The sequence below is a fragment of the Trachypithecus francoisi genome, unplaced genomic scaffold (genome assembly GCF_009764315.1).
Source record: "Trachypithecus francoisi isolate TF-2019V2 unplaced genomic scaffold, Tfra_2.0 Lachesis_group13, whole genome shotgun sequence".
Classification (NCBI taxonomy): Eukaryota; Metazoa; Chordata; class Mammalia; order Primates; family Cercopithecidae; genus Trachypithecus; species Trachypithecus francoisi.
This window is the reverse complement of record NW_022681458.1, coordinates 11,652,146-11,674,570: the sequence shown is the minus strand read 5'-3', so window position 1 is coordinate 11,674,570 and position 22,425 is coordinate 11,652,146. Positions and strand designations below refer to the sequence as shown.

Sequence of the window (22,425 nt, the reverse complement as noted above, 5' to 3'; positions counted from 1 at the left end):
TCTTACACACTTATCTTCCTTTTAAGCTGAGTGATTACTGACTCCAGGCTCAGAGCCCTCAGAAAGCAATAACAGCTCAAGAACTTTTTTTCCACTGTATTCGTTTGTATTGTTTCCTTCCGGTTATGTCAAGTGGCACTGGTTCCCCTCTAAGGCAATGGCATAAATATTCCCTTTTAAATAAATGTATTACCTAACAAGATGTGCCAATTTAATAAAAAGAGAGTAAATATTTCAGTTACCATTTAGCTATATAAAAATTGTGGAGATGGCATAAGGTATCAAAACACCAGCAACTGTATTATGCAAATGATAGAGTTGAACCAGCCCTGAGCTATACCCCAGGCTGCAGGAAGGGCAGGACCCAGTCTGTCTATCCCTGTGGAATTCCTGGCATTTAGCATGAGCCAGACATGGAACAGGCATCCTTGAAGACTCCTGGACGGAACTAGGGGAAAGAGAGATGGTCACCCACTGAGCAACTATAGGGGAGACGGACACAGAGAGAATATGAACATCAAGTTCCTGTCTATAAATTTTTTCTGTAGAAGAAGAGTCCAGGGCAGGGGGCCTGCCTGTTGAGAGGCAGGAGAAAGACTGAGAATCTGTTTCATCGGTCTATCTACAGCTTATAGTTGACTGTTGATACTATATTGGGCAGACATTTTGCTTCCAAGCATCATTGCTAATTTCCTAGGCATCTCGGCTCTTCTTGGGTTTTTTCTTTTTCTTTTTTTGTTTTTTCTGTCTCATTCAACTATTTGTCAAGGACTGGGTTATTTGCAAGCCTCTCACTTCCCAAGGAGATCCACTGGTACATGCACTCTCAACAGGGACCAGATCACCCCCACAGGGTCAAAAACTGGTTCTCGATAGTTAAAATAACCCATTATTTTTCTTATGTATAAACCACAGATAAAACAACAGTATATAAACCATTATAATACAGCACATTAAAATTTCACTGAGGAGGATGTTACTCAGAAAAAAATGTCTAAAAGGATATTTAGGGGAGCAATAATGAAAAAAAAAAAAGGCTGGGAAACCAGAGTTGGGTTTCTCAGCCTCAGTACTACTGAAATTCAGGCCACATAATTCTTTGTTGAGGGACTGTCCTGGATGTATTGGGTGTGTAGCAGCATCCTTGACCATTACCCACTAGATGACAGCTGAATCTCCCAGCTGTCTTCACAAAACGTCATGTGCCTTTTGGGAGGAGGGCAAATCGCCACCAATGGAGAACAACTGAGCTAAAGGAAACTGTTCACAGGTATCAAATGAAGGCAGCCAGCACGTCAGCCATGTGGCCCAGTGCTCCGGGAAGAGGGAGCTTCTAAGGACGCCAACACCCTCTCTCAAGAGAAAGGAATGAAATGCTCATATAACCAGGGTCCTCTCTCAGGGCTCCCTTGGCATGGCACGGAGCCCAATTCCATATACCAAATGGTTCCCCAAAAATACCATGAAGTGATACATTCATCAGTGCCTCAAAGAGATCTTCGTCATGAATAAATCTGAGTTCAACAGCTAATACACACCCTGCAACTAAGCCCTAAAAGACTTAAGGGTATTTTTCAATTCACTCAGCAAGTTCACTCATGAGATTATATTTAGACAATCTTAATATTTCAACCAAAATTAATAGGTTCAAAGCACCAGGGAATGTTATGCAATATGTGAATCAGCATTCTTAAATTGGATTAAGATTTTTTTAAAAATTGGTAAGTCAAATTGAAGTAAAATAAATCTCATCAACTAAAGAGCAGGCTCATGAGAAATAGTGAGGAAGATTGTGTATCACAGGCAGGGTTAGAAAATGGATTCAAATCCAGTTTCACTTTTACTACTCAGGTGGCTTGGGAAAACCAAATCAATCTAAAATATTTACATGTTAAATACTTAAAAATTTAAACCTGAAAGAGCAAGTACAAATTAAAGGCACTCAATTAATATTAGTGGTTTTCCTAATTTATTTTCTTCCTTCCTTCCTTCCTTCCTTCCTTCCTTCCTTCCCTTTCTCCCTCCCTCCCTCCTTCCTTCCTTCTTTTTTAAGTGATAATGAACACACACTATATAAGTATAAAGGAAAATAAAAATTATTGGAAGAAAATAGGGGGTATAAAAGCAAAAGCCAAATCAAAAAAATACAGAAAGTGTAGTGCAATTTACTTTTTGCCAGTAATTAAGAGGAAGACTAGTTCTTTCAATACACAAGACAGTTTGATAGTTGTCCTAGGAGTACCTTTTTTATCCTCTCTGCCAAGATACATTTATTTAGAATGTGTGTCAGCTGTTGTCACTAGTATGTTCCCATTTGTAAGGTGCACCCTATATTTTCTAATGTGACTTCCTTACAACCTGATTGGGGACCAAAAGAAGAACCTTTGGACATTTCTGGTTGCTTCTACTGTCCCAACATATCAAGAATATCAGGATAAATTACACTGTAGACCCTTGTGATCTCTTTATGTAACTGATTCTGTCCTACTTCCTAACTATAAAATTTATTTTGGTACAGTAAAAACGAAATTATTACTGAGCTATCACAAAGAGGAAATCCTAATTCACAAGCAATAATTTGAAGAATCATAGACACCCAATAACAAAAGACTGAAGGTTAATAACAAAAGCATCTTACAGAACATACAGGAGAAGGTTCCTGCTATCTCCAAGCCTGTTTTTCCATCTTTAAATTGGTAATAATCATAGTAATACCTATAATTTACAGCATGATGTGATGTTTAAATTAGATAATGGATTAAAAGTCTTACTTCAGCACCTGACACAATGGCATTCAATAAATGTTTACTTTTATTGCATTGAGGTTTATTCTTGTTATTATTATTATTATTAGGCCAATTCTCTTTTATCACCAAAAAAAAAAAAAAAAGTTGAGAGAAACAAGGTAATTTGCTCTCAGCCACACAGGCTATTAGGAATAATACCGGAACATAAATTTCCAAGCTTCTGATTCCATGCTGCTGCTTTAATACGCTGTTTCAGTCATCATATCCAAATTGCACTTCAGAGATTAGTATAGGCATGCTATTTTGGTTATCTCTTACTGTATAATAAATTACTCCAACATTCAGTGGCTTAAAGCAGCATCCTTATTTTACTCTATCTTCTGACTCAATGGATCAGGAATTTGGGCAGGGCTCAGCTGGGTGATACTTTCTCTGCACGAGTTACTGACCAGGATCACCCAGCGATATTCAGCTGGTGGTCAGGCCAGTCAAGATGACTTCATTCACAGTTGAATCTCCTGGCAGGGATGGGTTGAAGACTGGGTTCAAGTGAGACTCTTGGCTAGACCCCTTGTCCATGCCTTTTCCAGTGGTCTCGGGATAGTCAGACTTTGTTCATAGTGGCTCGGAGCTCCCAGAGAGCTGGGTTCCAAAAGTGCTGGGAAGAAGCTGATGCTGCTCTAAGGCTTGTTCTGAGCCAACATCAGTCTCAGAAAGTCACTTCTGCCACATCCTGTTAGTCATGTCACCAAGTCAAACCCAAATTCAAGAGGAGTGGAGCTAAACTCCATCTCCCAATGGAAGAAGTAGCAACAAATTTTCAAGCATTGTTAGTCTACCACACACAGATCACATGTAAAGACAAATGACAATATTGTTGTTCTTGTGAGTCAAGTCCCTAAGATAGTACAGAAGAGGGCTGTGTTTTTATTATTATTACTATTTGTTATGTCGTGTGTGTGTGTGAGAGAGTATGTGTGTATGAAGAACTTAAATGATACATAATTAATAAATAATATATACTTAATAGTATGTACTTAATAAAATTATATTGTAGCCTTATTGGAAAAAAAAATGACCCTTCAAAGTAATTTATCCAGAAAGAAAAACATTTAAAATTGATGTCAAGTAAAATTTGCTCCCAGCCAAATCAAACACTGGCTTCACAAAATGAAGGAGAAGCCATATGTTATTTTCAAAATGGTTTCCCAAGAGGGCAAGCAATAATGCAAAGAGGTATTGAAGCTGCAGAATGGGGGATATTGTCAAAGAGAATTTATTACCCCATGTATAACAAGAATAATCTCCAGTCCCTTGCCACCAAGTTATGGTTCAGAAAGCCTAATGAAAATTCTGGGAGGGAATTAAATTTAATTTGTTGTTCTGGGTTTAGAATTGACCCATAGTTATTCCAAGGATATATTGGACCTTCTGAGTTTTCAAAAAATAATTTCTAGATGGCTAGTTAACCTCAAAGTCAGAAGAGAGAAAAAACATTGCACAGTTAGAAAAACCCATTAACTAATTGGATTGAAGCAACAGAAGACATAAAATGTATTACTAGCTCAATCTTTATGAATTTTAGGCAATTCTCTTTTAAAAGGAGGAGAAACCAACACAGAGCCTTTGAAAAGTATTCTAGAATAAGAGAAAGAGAATGTCATTGTAGAGGCAAGTTTTCACATATCATTACTACAAGAACTTAAAAAAAAAATTAAAAATCATTTGCAAGTTCAATAGCAGGCAAGATGATATTACCTCTAAGAAACAGAATTTTTAAATTAAGGAGAATGCGAATTGAAAATACAGTAAGATTACACTAAATACAAAAATATTTCCAATTCAGATTTAGAATTACAGAATTTTCTTTTAATCCTGAGTTTCATATTAACTCTAGATTCCTTAATAAAATTAACAATCACTATTTTTTAAAATTTCATAATGTATATGAAATATATACATAATAGAATACAATATGTATCCTACTATATGTTAATCTAAGTGAGTGAGTGTGCAAAGCAAATACACACAGGATAAAGCAAATAAGTAATAGAGGATAGAATACTGCATGATAGGCTATTTTAGAATAAAACAACTAATATTCCTATATTATAAACATATACATATGCAAATGTACATGTATATAGTATAGATATATACCCATACACACACCAAAAAAAGCTCAAAATAACAATGCCAATCTCATTGCTAAAAAAAAGTACTAAAAGCAAATGATTACTAAAAAAAGTGTAACATGCCTTTGTAGATTTTTTCTTTGTTTTTAGTTTATATCTTACTAATGACAGATAGTCAGTGAATGCTTTACAGTTACTTGAAATAATTATTGTCCATAAGATTGAATCATCAACTTAATACAAAGTTATTTGCATTGTTTAAATCTTGATTTCAGGTTTTAGAGATTATATATTATATTTTGCTTTAATTGTATCTATACTTATGGAAAACATTTACATGGTTTCACAAAATTTTCCTATATTTAGAAAATTCTAGTTTCTATCCCAGTCCCCTCTAGCCTTCTGCCCTGTCCCTTCCATGCCCCATTGAAACCTCATTTTTTATTCTTCATATACATATGGTTTATCCTTCATATACATAGATGTATGAAGTGTATATACACACATACATACACATACACACACACATAAATACACATGTATACATAGAGACATATATAATATATGCATATATACATGTATAAACACATATACACATATTACACATACACATATATTCACATTTTTCCATTCATATTGTATCATTTTTTCCTTAAACACTAGGATACTGTGCACAATGTTCCCTACTTTGTTAATTTTTAGCTTAGTGATAGATACTGCACACAATCTTCCCTACTTTGTTAATTTTTAGCTTAGTGATATGTCCTAGAGACAATTATTTTTTTCATAACTGCACAGTACCTAGAACACGGACAAGCATATATACATGGACATGCATACAGACAAAAAGTGTTCCATGGCTTAGTAAATTGGTCCCCTTCTTATGGATTGTAAGATATTCCCAGGATTTTGTTAATACAGTGTTGTAATGAACAGCCCTGGGATTATGTCTTTTTATATTTTCAAAGCATTACAGAGTTTTGACCAAAACAACAAAGAATCCATCCAACACATCATTTTTATAGACTGCAAATGCTCAGAATATACAGAAGCCACATTTCTTTCTTTTCTTATAAATATATTAAATGATGCAAACTGAGAGAAGTACCAACACTAAGAATCCAAGAATTGTAAAAGTGTGATATAGGAGAACTGACCACTAAACCAGTTAAACATCGAGGTGAATATAAAGAGTTACTAATATATGTACGCAACACTGAAGGTAAAAGTCAAAACTGTTTCTTGAAAGACACTATATGGAATCCAAAAATCATAACTCAGTAATAATAACCTGGTTATAAAACCCTTCAGTTACATTTTCAAAGACTGTAAAGTAGTGAGGGAGAAGGAAAAAGAAATTCGTTATATTCCATTTTATACTCAGAGGCAGTAAAAACAAATAGTTTCATTGTTAACCTTGATAAAAGAAATATAGGTTAGCATTTTCAAACATAGTTTTCAAAGATAATCAAAAAATCTACGCCTTCAAAGACTAAAAGTTATCTCTTTTCAAAAATATTTTTCAAAGACAATCAAAGAATCTATGGCTTTAAACACTAAGTTATCTACACTTTCCAAATCAATGGAGAAAACAAAATTTAAAACAATTCATTAAAACATGCAGTATAAGAAATCATAAAAACAACAAAGCTCAAAATAAGATGATAAAAATGTTTCTAAGTACATCAGTTACAACAATACATGTAAATCAGTCAAATTATCTTGTTAAAACTTCTCAGACTGGGCTACATGTAATTTAGTGTCATGCTGCTTATGAAACTGCCTGCAGGGAATGCAGAGCAGACTTTGAGGTCAGATAGACCTGGCTTAAAACCCCAGCTCCATCATTATTAATTACTAGATCCTGTGCATGTCATATTTATGCTCTGGGTCTCACTTCTTTTATCCATATACTGGAACTAATACTATCTACCTCTGAATGTTTTTGTAAGGATTAGAAAGAATGTATGTTACATGCATTGCCTAGGGCAGACAAAGATCTGTCTTTTATTAAAGGCTTACTATTAGAACATTAAAGTAAGTAAGTAGCATTGATACACTAGTATACAAATGAGCTAAAAATAAATGGACAAGCATATAGACAAAAAGTAAGACAACATCAACCATTAAACACAAGACAAACACATTTATCACTGTATGCTGACAAAGGGCAAAATTTTCAATTAAACTGTAACAAGCATGCACTTTTATGACCCAAATAACATACTATCACAATAGTCAACAAAAAACACATTAGAATACAAAGGTGAAATAACAAATAATACTATGAGATACTAACAAGCCTCTTTCCATAACTGAGAAATAAAGGAACACAAATTTGAATTATATAAATACTAGTGGCAACTTAGTTGATAGAACCCAAATCAAAGTTCATAACCCTTGATGGTACATAAAACCTTTGCAAGAAAAAATGTAATAAAATTCCTAAAGAGAAGAAAAAAAATTGACATTATTTTTTGTATTATAGCATACTCTGGAAATTACACCTTCTATCCAGTGAAAGACCACTTGGCATTACCATCATATTAATCTAACTCTAATAAACTCTAAAAGAGAAGATACATTATACATAGCACCACTTAAAAATGGTAATTCGGGTTTATTCTTTACCTATCTTACGTAATCACATACTATAAATCACATATTTATTTTTTTGAGGTGCAGATAAAAACAAAATTTTTATCATATGCTTCAAATGAAGTAAAATTATATTATAGAAATAATGCATGTTTAGTGTTACACATTGGGTGGTAAACAATTACAAGTTGGTACCAGGATAAAGTAAAAATTTCTTACTAAACCCTAACTAAAGTCAAAGCAATATAATTAATCCCTCTTGCTTTTATGTCTGAGATTCACAGCATGGTGAATGAGGACACCAATACCTTATGGAAGCTGCATATGTTTTTAAATTCTTCAAGCAATGGAATGTTGATATTTATTGGATCATCATAATTTTCCTTTATGACTATGTTACAACCATTTCGAATGTATTTCATTCTCTTACTAAGAAACAAAAAGAAAATGCTCCAAAAAACTCAACCAATTTAACGTTAGTATTCTGGCTCAAAACCTAAAGTTTTAAACTAGTGGTAGCAAAACGAACAACTCAAATAAATTTTTTTTGAGTTCTTGATGCAAATCCAACTAATTACAAAACTGCTGATCGCTTTCGGGCTTAAAGTAACAGGAGGCTATAAAATATTGCCACATTGAGAAATCAATCTTAGCTTTTCAAACAAATATTTTTCTGGAAACTATATACAAAAATCTTCCCTAAATTTATTGTCTTTCCCATTGTACTAGAAAGATACAAAACAAAACATGAGGTTTTTGCATAGACTTCATAATTTAATTGGAATTTATATATGTGACAAATACCTTTCAAACATTGACCAACTGTAAGGCAATTATCTGTTCTCAACATCTACCCACAGAAGCAGTTGACAGGATAGTCCACATTTCAAGGTCTCTGGTACAGAAGGAGCTCTGTCCTCTGCCCACACTCTCTCCTGATCTATGGCTTTAAATTCCAGTTATATTCCAATAACTCTCAAACATATACACCTAAATGAGACCTATGCTCTGTGATCCAGGTTCATATATACGATTGCCTTCTTCATATCTTTAACTATATATCTGAATCAGGATTTCAAAATTGATATGTCCCATATGGAACACACAATTCTTTCTCCAAAAACCATGTCATCATCTCTTCCCTGGAATCCTTCCCATCTCAGTTAATGGTACCACCATTCAGGTATTTGTTTCAGCTAAAATTCTAGGAGACACACTTGATTCCTCTCTCTGAGAGTTCACACCTTACCTACTGATAATTCCTAATGGGTCTCTGTTCAAAACATATTGCAAATGCAACCACTGCTTACTTTCTCCCATGCTCTAGCCATAATCTCTTCTCTAGACCAAGTGCAACAGCCTCATAACCGGCCTCCTTGCATCCACTCTTGTTGACTACAATCTGTCCTCCAAAACAACAGTCAGAGATGCTCTTTCTGAAAGATCAGATTACATAATGTTGACTCTGTATTAAGATCCACTACCAGCTTCCCATCACTCATGGGATAATATCCCGAACTCCCTACCATGGCTAACAAGGTCTAACTCCTGACTTTTCTAACCTCATTTTCCTCCTCTGTCCTGTTTCCTCACAATGTTCTAGATACTGTGGCCAAGCTTGTTCCCAAACTGACACCCTTGCCAGTGTTGATCCTTCTACCTGCAATGTAACCCCCACCCCAAATATGCCTGAGACAACCTCCTTATCATCATCCATATTTCAATGAGCACCTTCTCAGAAAGGTCTTCCTTCTCCTCGGCTGAAACGGCCCCCACCAAGTATCACATTGCTTTATTTAATCTTCTACCCAATACTAGTACCAACTGATGTTACGTTATTATGTTCTACTATATTACATGGTATTCGATTTTAATTTTTGTTGGTATATTTATTGTATGCCTTCTACCACGGGAAGAGCCCTCTCACCACCTGGAAAGCAAGAACTCTCTCATTCTCCACCACGGTTGGATGGGTTCCACTGTTCTAGTATCTAGAGCAGTATCTGGCTCATGGCCGACTTTTAATAAATGTGCCTTACTGTGGTGGCTACAGCAAAAGAACAAAACTATTCTTTTTCAAATAAGAAGAACACATATAAAATAAAACTGAGGTGAATTAGAGGATATTTCCTTAAACTAGGAAGCATTGGATTTATGACATCTATAAACTATCTTCATGATTGCATTTAAAGGAAGCTGCTTAATGTTCTATGGAATATATGTCTTCAAGACAAATGGGAAATATCTAATTATATATATATATATACACACATACACACACATATATATATAAAACCCAATCTATTCCAACAGTTTTCAACAATACTTGAGAATTCTGCAAGTCAGAGCTTGACTGTATAATGAAACACATATAGCAAAGAAATTTAATTCTGAAATCAAATAACAAAATGTTTCCACATATATTATATGTGTGTGCATATACAGATATTTTTAATAATTTTAACAATAGCTAATAATTGTATTTCACATCAAGGTCAACTTGAAACTCATGCCTTCTCCTTGTTCTGAAGGAAGCACAGGTTCCAGGTTCCGGCACTAAGAGAACTTGGAGAAGGCAATTTGGTTCGTTTGTGAGGCTATTGAGCTAAGTGATGACTCTGCTGCTGCCCTCCCCTGACTCACCCGGGGTCCAGAAGGAAGGGAGGCCATGGCCATATGCGGAGTTACTTGGTTGGTGCAAAAGTAATTGTGTTTTTTGCCATTAATACTAGAATTCCTTCTCAGGTAGGCATATTGCTTTGCTTCTCTATTCTTTAGAGAAGCCAACCAAGTGAATGCCTTGGTTATAGAGAGAATGCCTTGTATATAGAGAATTGCTTGCGGGGAATGTATCCCAACGGTTTGTTTTGCTTTGACCAAAAAGGCACTGAGAAAACAGTATGTGGCTGAAGTAACATTAATATGGGCCCCATGCCATTTAGCCACTATAAAGGAACTCTCCCCAGCCTATTGAGTTAGCTGTTGAGATGCTAGTCAAATCTTCATGTTATCATATATCCCATGGTAGCATAATTGTGAGCAACTGTATCTGCCACCCCCACTACACTGGCAGCTTGTCGGAGAAAAGGAAAATGTCTCTTCCTCCCAACCACTGAGCTCCCACTTGCCCAGCACCTCCATCTTCTTCCATCTAGGGCTTTCAACCACGTTGCTCTTGTATTTCATGCTCTAATTTACCTCCAGTATTAGAATGACATGATTTTCACAGAAACATTTAATCATCTCTTCAATTCCTTCCCAGTCTTTAAACATGCAAATAGAAAACTAAGCATATTATCATGGAATTACGTGAAATGATACATTCTAAGCCAAATGAGCAGGTCACAAAAGGGAATGCCTCACCTGTTCCCTGCTGTGTGAAGGCATGTGTGTGCCTGTGTATGTATGTATGGAAAACACGATGCAGGATGGACACCAGTGCAGGAACAGGAGAGTCTGAACTGGGTTTTGCTCTCTTTCTGATACGTTTCTATACCATGGAAGCTCTTATTATGAAAATACCACTGTGTTCAAAACAAAAACTAGGAAAGACATTTTTTAAAACTGTGTGAAACCCTCTAAATCATCTTCCCTTTTTTTATTTATTTTATTATGGTAAAATACAAATAAAATTTAATATCTTAACCATTTTTCAGTGTACAATTCAGTGGTATTAAGTACATTCAAATTGTTGTGTAACTATCACCACCAACCATCTCCAGAACTCTTCGTCTTCCCAAACTGAAATGCTATGCTTACTTTTTTTTTTTTTTTTTTTTTTTTGAGACGGAGTGTACCTCTGCCGCCCAGGCTGGAGTGCAGTGGCGCCATCTCGGCTCACTGCAAGCTCCGCCTCCCGGGTTCACGCCATTCTCCGGCCTCAGTCTCCCCAGTAGCTGGGACTACAGGGGCCCGCCACCACGCCCAGCTTTTTTTTTTTGTATTTTTAGTAGAGACGGGGTTTCACCGTGGCCTCGATCTCCTGACCTCGTGATCCGCCTGTCTTGGCCTCCCAAAGTGCTGGGATTACAGGCGTGAGCCGCCGCGCCCGGCCCGCTGTGCTTATTAAACAGAAACTCCCGTTTTCTCCCTCTCCTTAACTGCTTATACCATCATTCCACTTTCTATCTTTAGGCTTTTGACCACGGTAAGAAAATCATAAAAGTGGACACATACAGTATTTTTTTTGTGACTGTCTTCTTTATTTCCCTTAGCACAATGCCCTCAAGGTTCATCCATGTTGTAGTACATGTCAGAATTCCCTTCCTGTTGAAGGCTGAAGAGTATTCCACTGTATGGATTTACCACATTTTGCTTATCCTTTCACCTGTCAATGGACACCTGGGTTGCTTCCATGTTTTGGCTATTGTAAAAATACTACTATGAACATGGGTATACAAGTATTTCTTTGAGATCCAGTTTTCGATTCTTTTGTGTACATATCCAGATGTGAAATTGCCAGATCATATGGTGACCCTATTTTTAGTTTTTTGAGGAACTGCTATGCTGCTTTTTACAACAGTCGCATCGGTTTACATTCCCACCAATGCATAAGGTTTCCAATTTTTCTACATTCTCACCACCAATACTTATTTCTTGTTCTTATCAGTAGGCTTCCCAATAGGTGTGGGGTGGTATTATCTCACTAAAGTTTTTATTTGTATTTTCCTTACAATAAACCATATTCACTTTGGCTTCCATGGCATTTTTTCTTTCTGACTGTGAAGATAAAAATTCTTCATGTCTCAACCAGCCAAAGCCACATTCCTATGGCTCCCACAGTATTTTTTAGACCTGGGCTTTCCTTCTGCCACCTATTATGTGAAAAGAAATAGAAGTGAAGCTAGTATTTAAATTATGTTTTTAAAGTTTTTTTTTTTTTTAAGTCTTTCTTCACTCACAGAGAAAACTCTCGCAATTCTGGGAATCAATTGTCAAACATTTCTTAAAGAGAAAAACATACATAATCCCTAAAGAAAAACTACCCACTAATTTGACTGTCTGGAAGTGTAACAAAACACATCTGAAGAATATGAGGTTCTTATCGCTACTCTGCAAAACATCCTCATTATCAAGAAGTTTTAGGGAACTGGAGAAGCTATGAATCCAGAGCGGGCATCAATTTGCCTTTTATTCACTTCTCTCATTGAATCTTAAAGAATTTTTCTTGGAATTCAAGTCAATTACTCTGATAACATCATTATTTTATTTATACTTGCACCGTGTCTGACCTGAGTTATCAATGCCAGCTTACCATTCCAATCCTATAAAATGAATGGCAGGTAAGGGATTTGGCATGAGCTGAAAAATTCCACGAGCATTGTACTGGGATGACTAATTGAAAGAGTGTGCCAGTGGCCTGATGTACTATTCATAAGATACTTTCAGATTCCACCATACCAGCCTCAGGTAAGGCATAAATAATGTACTTCTGCATATATAATATAAACTAAATCTTCCTGTCACCTGGTCATCAACTATTATTATCACTTTTAAGTAATATTGACAAAGTTCATAAGATGGCATTTCAAAAGCAGTACTTTTTATAAGCTTGTAAGTGGAAATGGTTTACTTTAATAGTGTTCCAATTACATAGGATTTCATCACACTGGCTGTGAATTTAATCCATTTATCTCCAGAGCTCAGAGTAACAGATCTATGGTTACCATTAATGTCCTTCATTCCATCCTAAGAATGGTGGTTCATAAATTCTTTCTGGATTTCAGGCCTCTTTAGAAATCTAAACAAAACCATGGATCCTCTCCTCAGAAAATGAGCACAATTCAAATTTAGGAAACAGTTTCAGGGGTTTCTGCTCACCTCTCTATAAAATCCATATACATAGCCAGCCAATTCAGTATCAGAGTCCTTTGGGGTACCAGTTACAAAAGAAGATCATTCAGCAGGAGAAAGACATCTCCACTTTTAACAAAACCCCTGGTGATTCTAGTGAATACTAGTACTTGAGAGCCAGTGTCCTTGAAGTTGATAGACTCCAACTGAAACATTCCTGATATAGAAGGTAGGGCTACAAAGTAATAGGATCAGTGTTCAGCTCTCACTGGCAGTCAATATTATTAGAATCACATCTACAAGTGGATGGGGGAAGGAAATCCTTAAGCCAAAATATATTAATACAGTGTAGTAAGTCTTCACTTAATGTCATCAATAGGCTCTTGGAAACTACAACTTTAAGCAGAACAGTATACAGCAGGTCCTCAAACAGCATTGTTTTCTTTACCAACTTTTCTTTATAGCATTGATGAGGGGAAAAAAACGGTTTTGCTATACATCATTTCACTTAAAGCCACAGTTTCCAAGAATCCATTGACAATGTTAAGTGAAGACTTACTCTATAAGAAAAATAAATGATATAATTTCATCTACCTTCTATACCACCAACAATATGCTATACTACTCTAATCTAGCATTTAGACTCAAGTGTTCTTACCTTGAAATGTTTATTGTATCAAAATTCAAGAGATGGAAATGTGAGCAGCAGAATACGAAGGAGTCTGCACACAGGTGAGTCATGATCACCATCTACACACAGGTGGACATACCCAGCTCCTTAAGCATTTGGCCCAGGCTTTGCACATCTTCCCTTCTCCAAGCATGGAGACTAATGCCTTATGCATGGTAGATGCTCAACACATTACCTTCAGATTTCATTTTAATGTGTCTCTGCTGACAACTCTATGCCAAATCCAACTGTTTGCTTAATGATAACTGAACCTTATTGTAATGGTCTAATGTTTAGACCATTAGACCTATTTAGAACTATTAGACCCATAGGTCTAATGTAATAAACCTTAGTGAGGGCCATTACAGTATTAAAATGAAATTTAATACAGCTGAACATTTGGCAAACTATACTTGTTCCTCTCAATTCTGGAAGAATCCTGATCAATACACACCATGCCTGAACTCAGTCCCTTCTAAAGCTAATGAACTTTAAAATGGCAAGAGGAGGTCAAGCCTATTTATCTGTTGTTTACTGCTAGAGCTGCTGATCAGGGGAGGGAAATATAGTTTATATAGAGCATGACCAGCAAGAAATGAGAGTGACTTTTAAATGAGTACTTAGGAATATTAGTTTCTCAACTTCAGAACTATGTGTACTACATACAAAAAATGATAACGATAATAGTGAAAAAACACATCTTAATCAACTCTAGTATGATTAGTCATATACTAACTTAATAGCTTGAAATATGGTAAAATGATCTTTGCAGGGTTCACTGACCTCTTTAAGAATCAGATAAAACCCAAAAAGCACAAAATTCATGCAAGATTTTCACATTCTTGTCAAGGAGTTCTCTGATCCCTGCAAGGCCATCTGTGCCCACCATTTTGTTTCAATAACATTTGATTAGTTTGTCCACCTACCTAGGCAATCATGAGGGTAATTTAGACAAGAGGAAAAAACACGAAGGGTGAGGTCACACAGGTTTTGATCCTGCTGTATACTGTACAATGGAATGATCATGGGATCTGGACCCAAATGGTCCTGATGCAGGGCTCAAACTGTGGCTTTGTAACCTCAGAACAGCGAGGTCTGCTATAAGGATCAAGTGAATGAATCATTATGGGTGATATGGGTGGTCTTCAGTGAATAAATGCAGAGGTCATTGTTATTAAACAAATATACATTTTGTTTCCTGATTATCCAGGAGCCTAATGCTACTATTCTCTAGGTCAGATTAATGGTGTGAAACTTCTCAGATTACAATGAGAACTAGAACTTTGCAAAAAGTGACTTTGGTATTTATGTTATTAAGACCTTTTGGATGAAATTCAAGAAAAACCTGACTTATGCTAATTCTATCCCAAAGTGAAAACAAGAAAGTAATTTTTTTTTACATAAATAGAATAACATTTAACTTTAAATTTCTTCTCAAGAGAAAGACAACATCATCCTTCCTGAAAACATAAATGTTTAAAAAATAGCTACAATACACATCATTAAACTGCATCCCAAACATTTATACAGCCAACCTACACAGACACACACACACATACTACACACACACAATCACACATACATACTACACACACACACTACACACACATACATACACACATATACTATATATTTTTACATCTATCTACCTGTGTATCTTTCAATCTGTATATGCATACATATATGAATCACTAAGTAATCTTGATTTATTTTTCATTTCCTAGACTCTACTTGGCAATAATTAACATTTTTATCTACCAATTAAAACCTGCGGCAAATTCACATCTTCCACAAATTAAAATACACTTCAGAAAGAACACACAATCTGGTGGGTGGAGGTCATGGGAACTTTGCTCAGCGGGAGATTTAATTAAATTATTATTTTCTCACCACCTTTTACACACACACACACACACACACACACACACAACCCAAATTATATTCAACTCTAAAAAGATATTCTTTCTCCATATTATGTCAACAACATGTAGAGTTACAAGATCAGCAGCAGTGATCACAGGATTTGCGAAGGTCAATGCCACCATTTCAAATCTCAGAGTCAATTCACAGTAGCTACTTAAGAGATGCAAAAGGCCTGGCAAGAGTATTTATTTCCTGCAAGAATCCTCTGCAAGCAAACTGTCCATTCAGCAGTTCTGCAGGCTACTGTTTCACCATGCGACAGGCCCACTTATTCATAAACAAATCATTAACATTCTTGACATAAATCCATAGTGGACCATTAATCCCAGCTATGATAATGTTTTCGTACATTTGCTCTGCCCATCATGAATAGGAGTGTTGTTTCGCAGAACCCATCCCTGACAAATAAGAGACAAATTATGCCCCGTGAGAAAACTTGGAGAATGAACGGCTTACACACCAATTACTGTCTCATTATCTGGCTCATGCAGAAATAGATCCTGTGTGCTTTGGGTGAAATGTAGATTTTTCTTACTCAGACCAAAAAATATAAGTATATGCAAAATCACTTGCCAAGGTGATTTTTGTTGCTCAGATTCATCTGAAGCCACACTCTGGGAACATTCCTCATAAAAGCAAATCAATAATTACTGCTTAAGAAAAAAAACAAACAAAACCCTTGTATAAGTACAAAAAAAAAAAAAAAAACCAAAGATCCTAGCAACTCTCAAGACCAATGGTTAATATGGTTTGTTTTGTTTTTTTTTAGCATTTCAATGTTCATTGAATATTGAAATATTCTGCCCAAGAGTTATCAGCAAAAGGGATATGAATGACAGAGAACCAATAAACAAGGTATAAGAAAATAAGAAACTCATTTAAGTGAAATAGACTCTATGGCCTGACAAGACCCTTAAATTCAGTTTATAAATTCTCCCCACTGAGTTTGAACAAGAAACCTCTTCATGATCAAAACACATTGGCTAAGCACCCATACATAAGAAGGATTTGCTGTATGTTTTTATGCTCTAAGCTAAACAGACCCAATTCTAGCTCTTTAACCGTGACATCATATGTTAAATAAATATACTAACAACTCCACAAAAGCGACCAACTCAAACATTTTATTTTATATATTGGTACCCATAGTTCTATCTACAAACCATCTGCTGGGCTGAAGCCAAGGCTCATGCTCTGTCAACCAGCACTTCATATATTTGCATTGGCAGGGAAAACACCAAGAGCCTATTTATTTCCCTGTAAGATATCTGGCTTCCAACAGCTGTTGGGTAAAACAGTGCTTCTCAAACTCTATGTGTATAGGAATCACCGAGGGATTTTGTTAGAATGCAGATTCTGGGTCAGTAGGTCTGGGGCGACACTCAATAGCTTATATTTCTATCAGGCTCCCAGGTGATGCAAATTCTGCTCTCCTGGGACTACATTTTGACAAGCAAGGTGGGAGATGACTAAGTTTTGAATATGACTTATTAGACCGATAGCTTGGTTCTCTATAAGTATAAAATGGAAGCCTCGTCTTCTGTTCAATTTTGCTTTCTCTACTACTAATTATTAATTTCATCAATAAGCATAAAATTTAAAGTCAAGTTTTACACAAGTCTTCATTTAGAGTAAGAATGAGAATGCAAAAATCTAGAGGAATACTTGCATAACATTGGTGTAGGGGAAAAGCACCCTACAAAGGGTCTGGATTTCAATCTTATTCTAGCCTTCCATAAAATAAAACCATGAGGCCGTAAGTATGGGACTGAACTTCTCTTAGCCTCAGTACCTTGATCTTTAAAATGGGAACTGAAAATACTCACCACACAGGATTAGCACAGGATGAAATAAAACATGCAAGAAGTGCCTTCGCACAACAGGCCCTCAACAAATAGGAGTTTCTTCTCTTGCTTTCTTTGTTATCCAACATTAGTAGCATAGCTTGGATCAAGTAGGACGACCTCAGTCTGACATAAAAGAGTCAGCTAGGTTTGAATCGTTGCTCTGCTCCTTCTTACCTATTTATCTGTAGGCAGTCACTCAGCTGGTGGTTCTCAGATGCAGACAGTCAGACCCACACCAAGTTGCCTGTATAATGATTACTTGACAAAAATTCAGATTCTTCTGTCTGCCACCCTGTAATTCTCATACAACAGGCTTGAGATTTCAGTTTAGAATCCGTGTTTTTAAATACCTCCCTAGTGAGGATTGACACCACTGCCTTCACCTTTAGAGCCTCAGATGCCTTGAGCACAATGATGACCATGACAACAGTGATGCCCAACCACCTACTGCAATGGGGCTCTGACAACGGGGCTTGGTAAATGGCAAAAGGCTAACACTGTGTTGCCATTGAGACCCCTATACACAGGATGAGAGGATTAACTCAGTGACACTCCTTAGCTGGAGATACTGCTTTCCCTGAATGTATCCTCCATTTTACAACTCAAGCAATAACTGGATCCAAAGCAATTGCAAGCTTCAGTTCCTGATTTGTTTTTCTCTTTTAATCACCACAAATAATCAGCTTGCTTTTCCCAGGCCTCTGGGTTGTAAAGGAGATGGCTTCATTGACTCCTCCTATCAGGTCAATGAATGAGTCCATTTCTGGCTGCCTCCAGACCCTGGCTTTCTCTGATACTTCCTTGCAAAATAGAAGAGCCAGTGCCCAGTCACTACCTGACAACCAACTCATTGCATAGCTAGTGCAGTGACTTCATTAATCACTATGAACAGCCTTCTCAATCAGAAGGGAAACATTTTTTTCTTAGATCACCACTTGATCTTGCGTCTTTTACCACTTCCCATCTGGTTTACCTTGGATATGTATGGAATCCAAGTCACAATTGTCTCAAAAAGAAACATATATCCCTGCCCTTTTGATTTAGAGGATAAAGATCCCATTTGCAATTATAAATTATAGATCAAAGAGAACAGGGATTATGAAACATATTCATGCAAAAGACAGTTACATTTTTATGCAGAGATCTAGGAGCTTTTCTCAAAAGCATAGAAGCATTCCCTTTACTGTTTCCTTCATTCTCCTCCTTCCTTTCTGCCCTCCCTCCCTGCCTTCCTCTTTGTCTTCTTTAATTATATAAACTAACTGAAATATTTCTTAACTAACCCAAATATTATTTATTCATCCTCAGTTTCAAAGCAAAATGTGTCCCTTAACTTCTGTTGTATAATGAAAAAGGGAAGTAGGAGGCAGGAGGAGAAAGAGGAAGAGGGAGAGGGACAGGGAAAGGGACAGAAAGGGTATTAATCAGTGCTCTGGTTTCCAATCCTGGAGTTGCACAGTTAGTGAAAATTAGAGAAGATCCCTGGTGTAAGATGATAAATGGCAAATGATACTTGGCTTTCATGGCTGGAGAGTAAGAATGGGGGTGACAGGAAGTAGCCAGAACTGTGGCAAAGAAAAGAAGTGCATGCTCCCTTTGAAGGTAGAGTTGCTGTTCAATTTTAGGCTAGAGTAGCAAATAGAAATGTGGGATTGGCCGAGTGCGGTGGCTCACGACTGTGATCCTAGCACTTTGGGAGGCTGAGGTGGGTGGATCACGAGGTCAAGCATCCAAGACCAGCCTGGCCAACATAGTGAAACCCTGTCTCTACTAAAAGTACAAAAAATTAGTCAGGCATGGTGGCGGGCGCCTGTAATCCCAGCTACTTGGAGGCTGAGGCAGGAGAATCGCTTGAACCTGGGAGGCAGAGGTTGCAGTAAGCTGAGATCACAACACTGCACTCCAGCCCAGATAATAGTGCGAGACTCTGTCTCATAAAACAAACAAACAAAAAGTAACTCAGTTAAGAATAAGTCACTCCTCTTTCACTTAATTCTCTTTGAGTTCTTCTGATTAAACTAAAAAGAAAGTCTCACTTGGTGCCAGCAAAAAAAAAGAAAAAAGAAAAAAGAAAAAAAAGAAATGTGGAATTAACACCGTCAGACTATCAAAGGTTTCAAAAAAGGCCACACCTGAAGAGGGCCACATCTTATGCAAAATGTCCTGATCTTTTGGTGCTTGCTACAATGTAAAAATTCTATAAGCACTGTGCTGGCCAAAGGAACTACACCAGCAAGGCAAATGTGGGTTGTGGGTCAACCGCTTGCAAACCCTCACCTACATAGTTTCCATGGCTGGGATGCTGGCTGGTCACCAAAGTCTGCTTCTCTTTTTTGTGGGCACTCATCTGGGCCACATTTCTCCATCTACTTTGTAATTAGGTATGAACTGATGACTGAGTTCTAGCCAATGGAATGTGAGCAGAAAGAACATCTGCCTCTTATGAGCAAAATCTTCAAGGAAGTAGCTGTGCCTCTTCATGCTACCTTTCCACTTGTGCCAACTAGGTGCAGTCAATGAGGCCACAGGGGCAGTGGAACCGCAGTGGGGAAGAGGCCTGGGTCCCTGAATCACCACATGGAAGAGAGCCAACCAATTATCCAGGAATACAACTTTGAATGAGGACTTGGAAATTAAACATTGATCACGTTTTGTCCACTTCAGGTATTAGGTCCTATTCATTACTGCAATCTAGCCTGGAATCCTTTGGCTTTGAAAAATAGCGATCCTTCATCATCCTTGAGATGTCCTTACTTCAAATGTAAGTGGAATGCTATTCATTTTCGTCTCCTAGATAAGTTTATTTTTAATTCTAAGTATAATAGGTCCTCCATGCCTATTCAGATTCATTTTTATTTGTCAACTGCTTAAGGGCAGAAATTCTGAGCTTCCAGAGCATTCAAAATTCAAGCACCTAGGATCAGATTGATAGCAGGCTACCATGACAGCTCTATCAAGGAAAGGTTATTACTGAAGAAAATGAACATACATTTTGAAAATCCTCACCATAATCACCTTTTTTCAAACCATAAAACATCTCCCAAGAACAAGGTAATTACTTTTTATAAAGCCCGCTTCCCTAAATTTTTGTTTATTAACTTTTCTTTCTCTTGACATGACCTCTGAGATGGTTTAGTATCAGACAGCGACTACTTGAACTTAAAAAAAAAAAAAGGTAAAATATGTAAAGGGGAGGGGCAGGATCCATTCCAAACAGGAAGCAAGGAGGTGACACAAAAACCTAGAAGGGAAGGCCAGGCGCAGTGCCTCACGCCTGTAATCCCAGCACTTTGGGAGGCCGAGGTGGGTGGATCATGAGGTCAGGAGATCGAGACCATCCTGGCTAACACAGTGAAACCCTGTCTCTATTAAAAATACAAAAAAAATTAGTCGGGCATGGTGGCAGGTGCCTGTAATCCCAGACACTTGGGAGGCTGAGGCAGGAGAATAGCGTGAATCCGGGAGGTGGAGCTTGCAGTGAGCCAAGATCTCGCCACTGCACTCCAGCCTGGGTGACTGAGCGAGATTCCATCTCAAAAAAAAAAAAAAAAAAGAAAAACCTAGAAGGGAAAAGTCGGAAGATTTCAAGCCACTTTTCTCAGCATCTTTTGCTACATAAGCAAAGATAAAATTCAAACAATGTAGCTTTTCATCTTATAAATTCTTTATGTACAGATATTTTGTTGAGCACATAGGAAAATGAGTGAATGCAATGTGCCGATATGGTGCTACAAGCTGGCAGTGAACTCTGGCAGTTCAGGAAAAAAGCTCCATCTTTCCAGGCAAGCTCTGGTATCTGCCAGCAGCAGCAGTCACCTCCAGGGAGGACACCTAAAAGCTTAGGGAAAGTTTGGTGAAAGCTTGGCAAAAACAGTTAAGGATGGTTAATCACTTTTTCCATTTATTTTGAGCCAATAGGTTTTAATTAGGTATACTTTAATTAAAATTTAATCAAGCTTTCTGTGGCTTCAGACAGTCAGTGCTAAAAACTGCATCAACTACTAGTTTCTAAAGCCCCTTTCCAAACAAAGCTGCCTTACAATGAAGAAGTATTTATTGTGGCAATGTTGTATTCTGTCCCCAAAAATGAGAAAAGGAGAGGAACTTAGGGGCAGTGAAATGATGATATAAAAGAGATTATACAAAGAAATATGTAAACAAATAGGAGAGGTTGGTGTAGGGGAAATAGGTTGAACACAAATCAGAATTGAGCAAAGGAGCATTTACTTGATTCAAAATTACAGTAACACCTATTTTGTGCAGGTTGCTGAGACATGGGTGTCCCACATAATCTAATGCGTATATCCCTTCTGTCTCTCACTTACTTGTTCATTCAACATTTTGAACAGTAACTGTTCTGGGGACAGTAGTCTAAATGCAAAGCTGATCTCTCCCAATGCCAAGTCTTAAATGGACAGTGATGAATGAAAAATCTTTATTTGCATGCTTGTGGTTTTCTTAAACAGACTACACGAGTAAAATTTAGCTGTTTATTGGTCATATTTCTCACCCCTTTGAACATAAATTTTGTTACTGGGCTAAAATAGAGAAATGCTCTCCAGGATATTGAGAAATGTATATACTCTGCCTTTAGCCATAAAAGTACCACATTCTCTTTCTAATGTCCATGTGTGAGCACTCTATCTCTTCTACAGAATGTGACGCATGGGCTTTGTGGCAGCTGTCTGAGTTCCAGAGGACTTTCCTTCCCA

The 22,425-nt window shown here is 37.1% G+C and overlaps 1 protein-coding gene across 4 annotated transcripts in view; it reads right to left on the bottom strand.

Annotated features, from left to right (window-relative positions):
• Positions 1-22,425, bottom strand: part of PID1 (phosphotyrosine interaction domain containing 1) — a 265,177-nt gene that overhangs the window by 181,091 nt on the left and 61,661 nt on the right. The window lies entirely within an intron of this gene.